Source organism: Saimiri boliviensis, chromosome 4 (assembly GCF_048565385.1).
Source record: "Saimiri boliviensis isolate mSaiBol1 chromosome 4, mSaiBol1.pri, whole genome shotgun sequence".
NCBI lineage: Eukaryota > Metazoa > Chordata > Mammalia > Primates > Cebidae > Saimiri > Saimiri boliviensis.
Window position 1 is genome coordinate 96,723,334 of NC_133452.1, and position 9,774 is coordinate 96,733,107.

Genomic DNA, 9,774 nt, shown 5'->3' on the forward strand with positions numbered 1-9,774 from the left:
TCTGCTGAAATTCATTTCTCACTACTTCAACCAGGTTATCCATATCTATTTCTCCTGTCACAGCCCTACTTTTTCCACTGTATAGAAAGAAAAGTATACCTTTAATGCCTCCTGATTCTTCCTTGGTGTATTTTCCCAAGGTGTAAAAAAAAAACTCTGGGGTGCCAAATATGGGCAATATGAAATGTTGGGGTCTGCAAAACCTGCTTCAATCAAGGCAATGAAATTACAATAGAGCTGCCTGTCTTTGCTTTCTTTGATATATTTCTGTTACTACAAACTCTGGCATTAGAAATGGGAATTTGAGCCAATACTAGATGTTCTAAATTTAGATACATAGAAGAACAGGATAGCAGGAGTGATGACAATTTTAAATTAATGACTTTATCTCTTTCTATTATTAAGATAGGCATGGCTCCTGAGAGAAGTCACATAAGATTAGATGTAAACAATCATATGAAACTGTCTCGCAATATCTTTTATTTTCACACAAATCTATTTTCACAATAGATTTGAAAAATAAAGCTATTAAATTTTTGTTAATGAAAACTGAGGAGACTGGCAAAAATGTAAACAATTTTAATGCTTTCATGTCATTATCAAAGTTGACTTTGGAAAATCTATTACCAATTAGCAACGTTCATTGCAAAAAATGGAAAGTATTATATGAGTGTAGAAAAAGTTATAATTCTTCATGCACTGTTGATGGCTATAATGATGCTACATGCCAAGAGCATCACTCATTAATTCTGTGATTTATCAATTCATTCATCCAATAAATAATTCATTCATCCAACAATTAATTCATTCATTCATTCATTCATCCAAGAGTATCACTCATTAACTCAGTAATTCATTCATCCAACAAATATAAGTAACTACTAAATTCCAAGCACTATGCAGGGTAATCAGGATACATTAGTAACAAAATAGAGATTTCTGCCCTCATGGTGTTTATAATCTAGCAGGGAAAAGCATAGGGAAGTATTAGTTATCTATTATGGATATCAAATTGCCCAAAATTTAATGGCTCAAAAAAACATATATTTTTTTTGGTCCACAATTTCTGTGGGTCAGAAATCTTGGCACAATTTGATTAGATCCTCTGCTTCACAGTCTTTCACAAGATTGCAATCAAAGTGCCAGCCCAGGATTTGTGGTCTCATTTGAAAGCTCCACTATGGAAAGATCTGCTACTAAGTTCACTCAGTGATTGTTGACACTGAGTCAACAGTTCCTTGTGGGTTGTTGGACTGAGAGCCGGTGATTATCAGGCTTCTGATCAGACGGCCCCTCAGGTCCTTGAGACATGAGCTTCTCCCACATGGCAACTTGCTTCATCAAAGAGTGCAAGTTGGGAAGGTATAGAGAGAATCTGCTAGCAAAATAGAAGTCAAAGTCTCATGTAACCTAATCATGGAAGGGACATCCCTCAACTTTGCCATAATCTGTTAGGTAGAAATGGGTTACTTCAAGAGAAAGGATTACACAAGGCTTTGAATATCTGGAGGTGAACTGGGGCCATCTTAGAGGCTGCCTAACAGACGGTAAAGGGGAATTAGGAGTGTAAGCCAAGGAATGTGGGTAGCAATTTTTAACATCAATAGCACTCTCAGAGTAGGCCCATTAAAGAGACAACTGAAAATTCCAGCGTGGAAATATCTTTGGCCGGGAGAAGAAACATCAAGGAAGCCAGTCAATGTGGTGAGAGTGGGCAAAGGGGAAGAGTAACAGGGGATGAGGTCAGGGAGTGGGGTGGGGGATTATACAGGCCATTGTAAAGACAGTGTTTTCATTCTGGGTAAAAAGTGCATGCTGCAGGGTGTCCTGCAGAAAAGAGACATTGTTTTATTCTGGGTAAAAGGGCATGCTGCAGGGTGTCCTGCAGAAAAGAGACATTATTGGACTTAGGCTTTTAAATAATTACTTCAGCTGATTTGTTGAAAATAAACTGTGAGAGGGACAGGCAGAAGCAGGGCTCTGCCTTCTTATGAGTTGGGAGGCTACTTCGGTAATTCCAAGAGAAGAAGACAGTGCCTCAGGGTAAGGTAGATATGGTGGAGGTGGTGGGGAATGATCAGATTCTGGATGTATTTTGAAAGAGAGCCTACAGGATTTTGTGATGAATTGAGTTTGGAGTGAAGATGAAGACAGGAGTCAGGGATGACTGACCTGAACAACAGGAAGAATGAAGCTGCCATCAACAGAGACTGGGGAGGCTGAAGATGAAGTTATTTTAGAATTAAAGATTAGGAGTTCAGTTTTAGAGATGCTGAGTTTGAGATGTCTATTAGAAATGAAGGGGGAGATACTCAGTAGACAGGCAAACATGCCGTTCAGGAATTCAGGAAACAGCATTTCTGCCATTAAAGGGATTCTCTAATCAGATACCTTGGTACCTCATTGAAAAGACAGTTGGCAGATTGCAGCAAAAATTACAGTAGACAAAACATCTCCCTTACCTATTAATGAATCCAGGGATATTTTTAACCTCTCCCAATTAATAATCTATGTCCACTATTACAGCAAAGGAAATGTATTACTGTTAAAAAAAAAATTATAGCATGCAAAGATTTTTCTAGTCTTGCCCTGGAGAAATTATTTTCAAATTTTCCTACTTTCATTTGAGTTGATGTGGGCTTTCTTTGGAAAGAGTGAATAAGAACATCTATGATCTATGGAGCTCCTTCAATGAATGCCTAGGCATGGGAGAGGCTTCATTTTTCAGATCCATTCTCATCTGAATTAAATGCTATTTTATTCATGAACAAACTTGAGTTGCCAAAATATGCTGATTTTGCCCAGAATATTAGCTATTGCCTTTAAGATGGCAAAATGATACGAAGCTAAGAGTACTGAATTCCATGTTTTTGAGGAGATGTGTGAGGAAACTCATACCCATTCATTGTTTTCTTCAGAAATGAAATGGATGTCCCAAAAAGGCATCTAACATGTTTATTTGGATTGAAAAAATAAAGGCATATAAGTGACATTGAATAAATTTATTCTGGCTGATTGGTTTGACCAGTAAGAATCAGCTTTGCCAATCAGACATTCCCAAAAATTGAATAAACTAAGTCTGTGGCTCCAAGTTCAGATGAATATATAAAGAATATGACAATATTTTTAAAGTGATTTTCAAAAATGTCATATTGACAAAGGTATATTGAAGCTAACAAATTTAAATTTTACCAACACTTTGAACTTATTATAGTAAACAGGACATCTCCATGTAAAAGAGTAAATGGTACAATTAACCATCATTCAGCGAGTTGTGATAATGTCTTCTTGGCATTCTTCCCAGAAATTAAAAATATAAATAAGTCAGGGTCTGTGAGGGGTCTGGGATTTTTTGCCACTTGCAAGCTAATAAAGCAGTCTACGATTTCATGGACAAGATGTGGAAATCCTGGCTCAGAGACTACAACCTTTATTATTCTCAGCACAGCAAGAAGCATGAGCGTGATGTTTGTTCTTGTCAGTTTCCCATGTTCCCACCGCCTCCCTGACTCCTTGCTCGCCCTCTCCTGCTTGCGTGCAGACCTGCCTGCAGCCCGGACTGCCCAGGAGGTTCTGCGAGGCAGCCCCTTTCACCCTAACCCGGAGCCCAGGGTTTGTATCACACTGAGCTTGGGAGATTCACCACTTTTCTAGCAAGCAGAAGCAAATCTGGTGGTGTGTGTTGGTTTGTTTTTGGTCTGGTGAGAGACATAAACGCATCTCAGCATTGCTCCTTACTCTGAGAAATGTCTCTAGTAAAAAGCAATAAGAGCCTTGCATTCTTGGCATGCTCAACAAGAATGTGCAGGGACACTCAGGGCCCATAGCAGAATGCCTCTCCCAAGAAAATACTCTCATGAGTGGGTAACACATTTTTCTACAAGTTGCATAATTTCCATTTCTTAACCTTGAACAAAACTGAAGGAGAACCTCATGAAGTTATCAGTGATGGACCATTAGTAATAATCTTGAGGCTGGGCGCGGTGGCTCAAGCCTGTAATCCCAGCACTTTGGGAGGCCGAGGCGGGTGGATCACAAGGTCGAGAGATCAAGACCATCCTGGTCAACATGGTCAAACCCCGTCTCTACTAAAAATACAAAAAAATTAGCTGGGCATGGTGGCACGTGCCTGTAATCCCAGCTACTCAGGAGGCTGAGGCAAGAGAATTGCCTGAACCCAGGAGGCGGAGGTTGCGGTGAGCCGAGATCGCGCCATTGCACTCCAGTCTGGGTAACAAGAGCAAAACTCCGTCTCAAAAAATAATAATAATAATAATAATAATAATAATCTTGATAATAGAATACTACATGGTTTCCACAGAAAACCCAGATATAGTTAAAAGAATTTTGTGAAATTTCCATAATAAAATTCCTTCCATTCCCACCTTATTTATGTGAGAGCAAACCCTCTCAGTGCTCACATCTGCAAATGAAAAAAAAGAATAGAGTCAATGCCAAACCTTCACTCAAACAATTAGTAATCTCCGTTTTGGATATATGAACTCATGGAAAAGTTTAAAGCCCTATCAATTTTATAAGATATATTTCCAATAAATGTTAATTTTAATATTTAGTAACTATTATTTGTAACATATTTATGATATTTTGAGTAACTGTGTACTAGTAATAATGATAATAATATTCAGTCCACATGAAAAAATTTAATACTTAGCTCTACAGTTGCTATAAATTAAAACAATGTTATTGATTGATTGATTGAGACGGCGTCTCCCTCTGTCACCAGGCTGAAGTGCAGTGGTGTGAGCTGAGCTCACTGTAACCTCTGTCTCCTGGGTTCAAGTGATCCTCCCATCTCAGCCTCCTGAGTAGCTGGAACCACAAGTGTGCACTACCATGCCCAGCTAATTTTTGTATTTTTTCTGTAGAGATGGCATCTTGTCATGTTATCCAGGCTTACTTTTATTTTTAATTAGAAAGTTTCTGAAGTTTAATTTCAAATTTGTATATACATTTATCTGCTGAAGTCTACAATAGAGTGATTAATAGGATAAAATATGTCATGGGAAATAAAATGGGATAACACAGGTTCCAGAAGGAAAAGGAATACTGCAAATTTCCAACTGTTTAAAAGACCTTGCATTTATCTTTCTTTAATGAAGAAGAGTGAGGGTCAAATTGCTGTGGATTAGATTTCATTGGCTACACTTGAAAGAATGAAAGAACATTTGAACTGAAATGTCAATATTTACAACACACCAGAAATTAAGTCCTTTAAATACTTATAATTTTAAAATTCAGATATAAATTTTCAAATGTGTTAGGGGATGTGTCATTTTTTAAAATTATTTTAACTAGTATACAAACAAAACATGGGCTATATTTTTTAAAATAATAATTTAAAGGCAGAAAGCTGCAGTAGAATATGAGAGACAAGGAAAACCACCCCTCTTCTTGAAGTTTAGCATATTCTGGGGGCAAAGAGAAGTTTTGTAAGGGTTAAATGAAAAAAGTATATGAAAGCACCCAACTTGGAACCGTCTCAGACCAGGGATCTGATACAACATAATTTCCCTTATATTTCACTAAAATCCCTTTGTTGCATTGAAATCACATGTTCTACTCTTTTATACAGGGGGAAAAAATTACATGACTTTCATTAATATCTCTTCATAACCTAAAGAGAGTTAAATCACCTTTCCCGTTTCTCTTAAATTCTAAATAAACCATCAAATGTTAATTTTTTTTATAAGAAGAAGAAAGAAAGGAGAAGGGAAGGGAGACAGGAAGAAAGGGAGAGAGGAAAAGAGGGAGCTTTTAAACACTATAGCACTGCTTTCCAAAACCAAGCAACTGGGATAACTTTTGTGTTGATTTAAGCACACATTTAGCCAAATGAATTTTCCATTGTCCCCACCTGTTTCCCAAATAGTTTCAACTGTTTTGCCTTTGACCTGCTTTGGCCCAATCCCACATGAAGCCTGTGCTCTCGGAATATCCACTTCTGGACTTCTCCACCGCAAGGTTGCCCTTAGCAGCAGCTGGGAAAACCTCTTGGGGAACAGCTGGTGTCCAAGACCCCACAGCTCTGCCATCACCCAGAGTGTCAGTTTTCTGCAATCACAGGCTTTGGGGGACACATTTCAATAAAATAACACTTTATATTTGTGTAGCGTTCTGCTGCTGATGGATAACTTTCACAATCATTATCTCGTTTGCCCTCACTTGGTCATGAGGAAAACCTGGCAGACGCTATAACATCGTAACGTATCCCAAGACTGCCAATGGGGGAAAAAATTTTAACTCTCAAGACCCCATTTCCCTACTACACAATGAAAAGCCGAGATTGGATGTCCCCTTAAAATGTATAATTGTTGGCAAATGCCTCAAACTCCATCTACTGCTGAATCTAACTGCATGAAACCCAAACTGATCTCTGTGCCTTCATCACACTGCTTACTGCTTACCCATCCAAAGGACAACTAAAGCAACCAACACGAAAACCAAAGAAGCTGTTGCATTTAAATCTTCCAAACAAACCTAGTAAGAGAGGTAACTGGGCTATTATTACCTCTGGCTTTTAGAAAAGGACATTAAGGTGAGAATCAATGGCTTTTGGCAATTACACAGTAATTGCAAATCCTGCCTTCTAGTTCAAGAAAACTAAACCATCTTGCAAACAAAAAAGTTAACAAAAGTTAATTTCTTACACTATCTTCCTGGGTATCCAGCTCCACAACACTGACAGCTGTCAACCATTTGGTTAGAGGCAGGATAATCAAGTAGGGCACATGATACTTGAATTTATCTAGTTCGTGGAGCCATACATGTATCTACATCAAACTTGACATTTTGAGCACATTTTCAAATTGCTAATTCCTTAAAAGCAGAGATGGTGTCTAAATTGAAGCCTTCATCTCCAAGGGGCTCTGCCCTGTTTGTGCCCTGGAAATACTTGCTGATTTGTTTCTACTGTGTTGGGGTGGGTCTCTCCTTGACAACTGGGGGCCACATTTAGCCAAGCAGCTGCCCACTGGCATCTAAAGCCTGCAATATGTAGTTCTGGCAGCATCTGAAAGGATTTATTATTACCATCCCATGATTTCAGTATTATTACTGTCACCCTTATGAAAGTCAGTGGCTGAACCCACTACAAAGCATTAAAACTGTTTTTATAATGGAACAGTCTGTTTTGTGCATTCCCCCATTCCCACAGCTATGGGGTTTTTTCACCCAGTTTCTGATCACTATTGCAGGGCTCTAAGAGATGGCCTGCAGCCACAAATAAGACAGCCTAAGTACTCCCTTCACTACTATCACCCTGTCCCAGTGGTGGCCTTGGGGAAGAGAAGGCTCTTCAAGAGGCTCATGACCAAACAAGAGAAAATCATGATGCCTGTATGTAATACAAAGCACACTTACCTAGGAGTCAGGAGATGCTGGTTCTGTGACTAAGGGCAAGACTCGTTGCTAAACTGGGCTTTGGTTTCCTAATATACTAAGTAAGTAATTAAGTAAGATTGTCCTGAAGAATTCTTCTTGCTCAGGCCAGCTCTAATTTAACCTTTTTCCTGGCTTCTGGAGATTTCCATGGGAAGATCATTGCACTGGAAAAGATTTCAGGAAGAGACCCCACTCCTCACTTGCAGTCCCAAACATTGAATCATTTTTAAATCAACCTGATTTACATAAGAATTTAGAGAACACAAAAGTAGTTCTTTATCAGGAAGTCAAACTTTCTGACCTAAAATGTGCTGAAGTGAAAAAAGATTTAATAAGGAATCCTAAGGCTTGAATTTGATCCCATATTTTTCAATAGATGACCTCATCTGTTTCCATGTGGCCCTCAGCAAGTCCGCTCATTGCTGTGTCTCTCTAATTCTTCATCTTCCAAATTTGAATATCAATACCTTTGGCTTACTCACTCAAAATAATACATGAGACTCATAAGAATTTGTGACTTGAAACCTAAAGTATAATCCTATATATAGATAAATTATTAAATTAACATCAGTTCCCTCTTTTGACCTGAGAAAAATCTCAGAAGAACTAAAGGCTTGACACAATATTCAGAAGATGTTTAGCCTCCTATTAGTAATGTGACTGTGGGTTTGTATTTTGCATTCTGTTGTAGAGTTTTAGTCTTTTAGGGACCCTTTTGATCCAATCTGATTTTAACAACCATTCATTGGGAGGCCACTGTGTCCTCATATTGTACTGCAAACAAGAGAATAAATCAAAATAAGTATAAACTTGACCTCCAGAAGTTTACAGTGTTGTGAATTCTAGAACACCGTATATTCTCACTCATAGGCGGGTGTTGAACAATGAGAACACATGGACACAGGGAGGGGAGCACTACACACTGGGGTCCGTTGGGGGGAAATGGGGGAGGGATGGGGGTGGGGAGGTGGGAAGAGACAGCATGGGGAGAAATGACAGATACAGGTGAGGGGACGGAAGGCAGCAAACCACACTGCCATGTGTGTACCTATGCAACAATCTTGCATGTTCTTCACATGTACCCCAAAACCTAAAATGCAATTAAAAAAATAAAAAATAAAAATAAATAAATAATGGTTATAATAAAACAAACAAACAAAAAAAAGAAATTGTTAAAAAAAATTAAACAGGATAAAGACACGTTAAGGTGTATCTAGACCCATTACAAATGCACAATCCAGCCAAGGTGGAATCAAGCTTTCAGTAAGTGGAAAAAGTGATGTTTAGTAGACTTTAAGGCCAACTGTGTGAGGGAGACAGAACCGGTGATGGACTGTGAATGAGTGGGGCTAGCAGTTTCCTACATTTATAACAGCAGACCTTCAGTAACACACTCCAGAAAAAAATAATAATAAAAAGACGATATTCTGAGGATTGGAGAGAAATGTCTATTTCTCTGTGAATATTCAATAGCAACAAATTTCATACCATGATTATTCAGATAATAATTATCAAACCATCCAAATTCATATGCATTTACAGATACTATATCAAAACAGAATAGCACTACTCTTTTTAAATATAAGTGTGTAGTCTAAAGGAATTCCTTAAAAAATTGTCATCTCCTACATGAGTATACTTTCCCAGAATGGCTGGCTCTTTATGCTCGGGGCCTTCCCCAGGCTGACCCCTTCACAAAGGTTGGATCCAGCCACAGGTTAATCAGTATTTCTTGATCACACTCTGCTCATTCCTGCCTCTATGTCTTTGCTCAAGCTGTTCCCACATCTGAGAAAGCCCTTTCCTCCCTCTCTCTCTATATATAAACTCTCCCTATCATTCAGGACCTAGCAAAAATCCATCTCCTCCATGAAGCTTTTACGATCTGGCCCATCACTTACTAATCTCTGCTTCTGAATGCCAATAGTGCTCATTTTCCATTTTATTAGTCTGTAATTATTATATTTTATATATGTGTATGTGTATGTGTATGTGTATGTGTATGTGTATGTGTATGTGTGTGTATTTCCCCCACATTCAAGTCTTATCCCCAAAAGAGCCTATAAGTCTCTCAAGAGCAGGGAACATAAACACCTTATTTCTAGTGATTAATATGGTACACTGTGACTTGACAGGCAGTCACTAAATACATGATATCGAGCATCCAGTCAAGCCCCAAACTACCGATGTTTTCCATAACTCCACTACAACTGCCTCCCACTTGAAAAATGGCCCAAATAAGTTATTAACAAGCTTGAATAGTTGTATCTGAGGTTGTTTATACTCATACAACCTAAAAGAACCCCAATATCAAGAGAGAGATTCATTCATTTGAAAACATTAATATTCTTACTCTTTAAAACAACACATGCA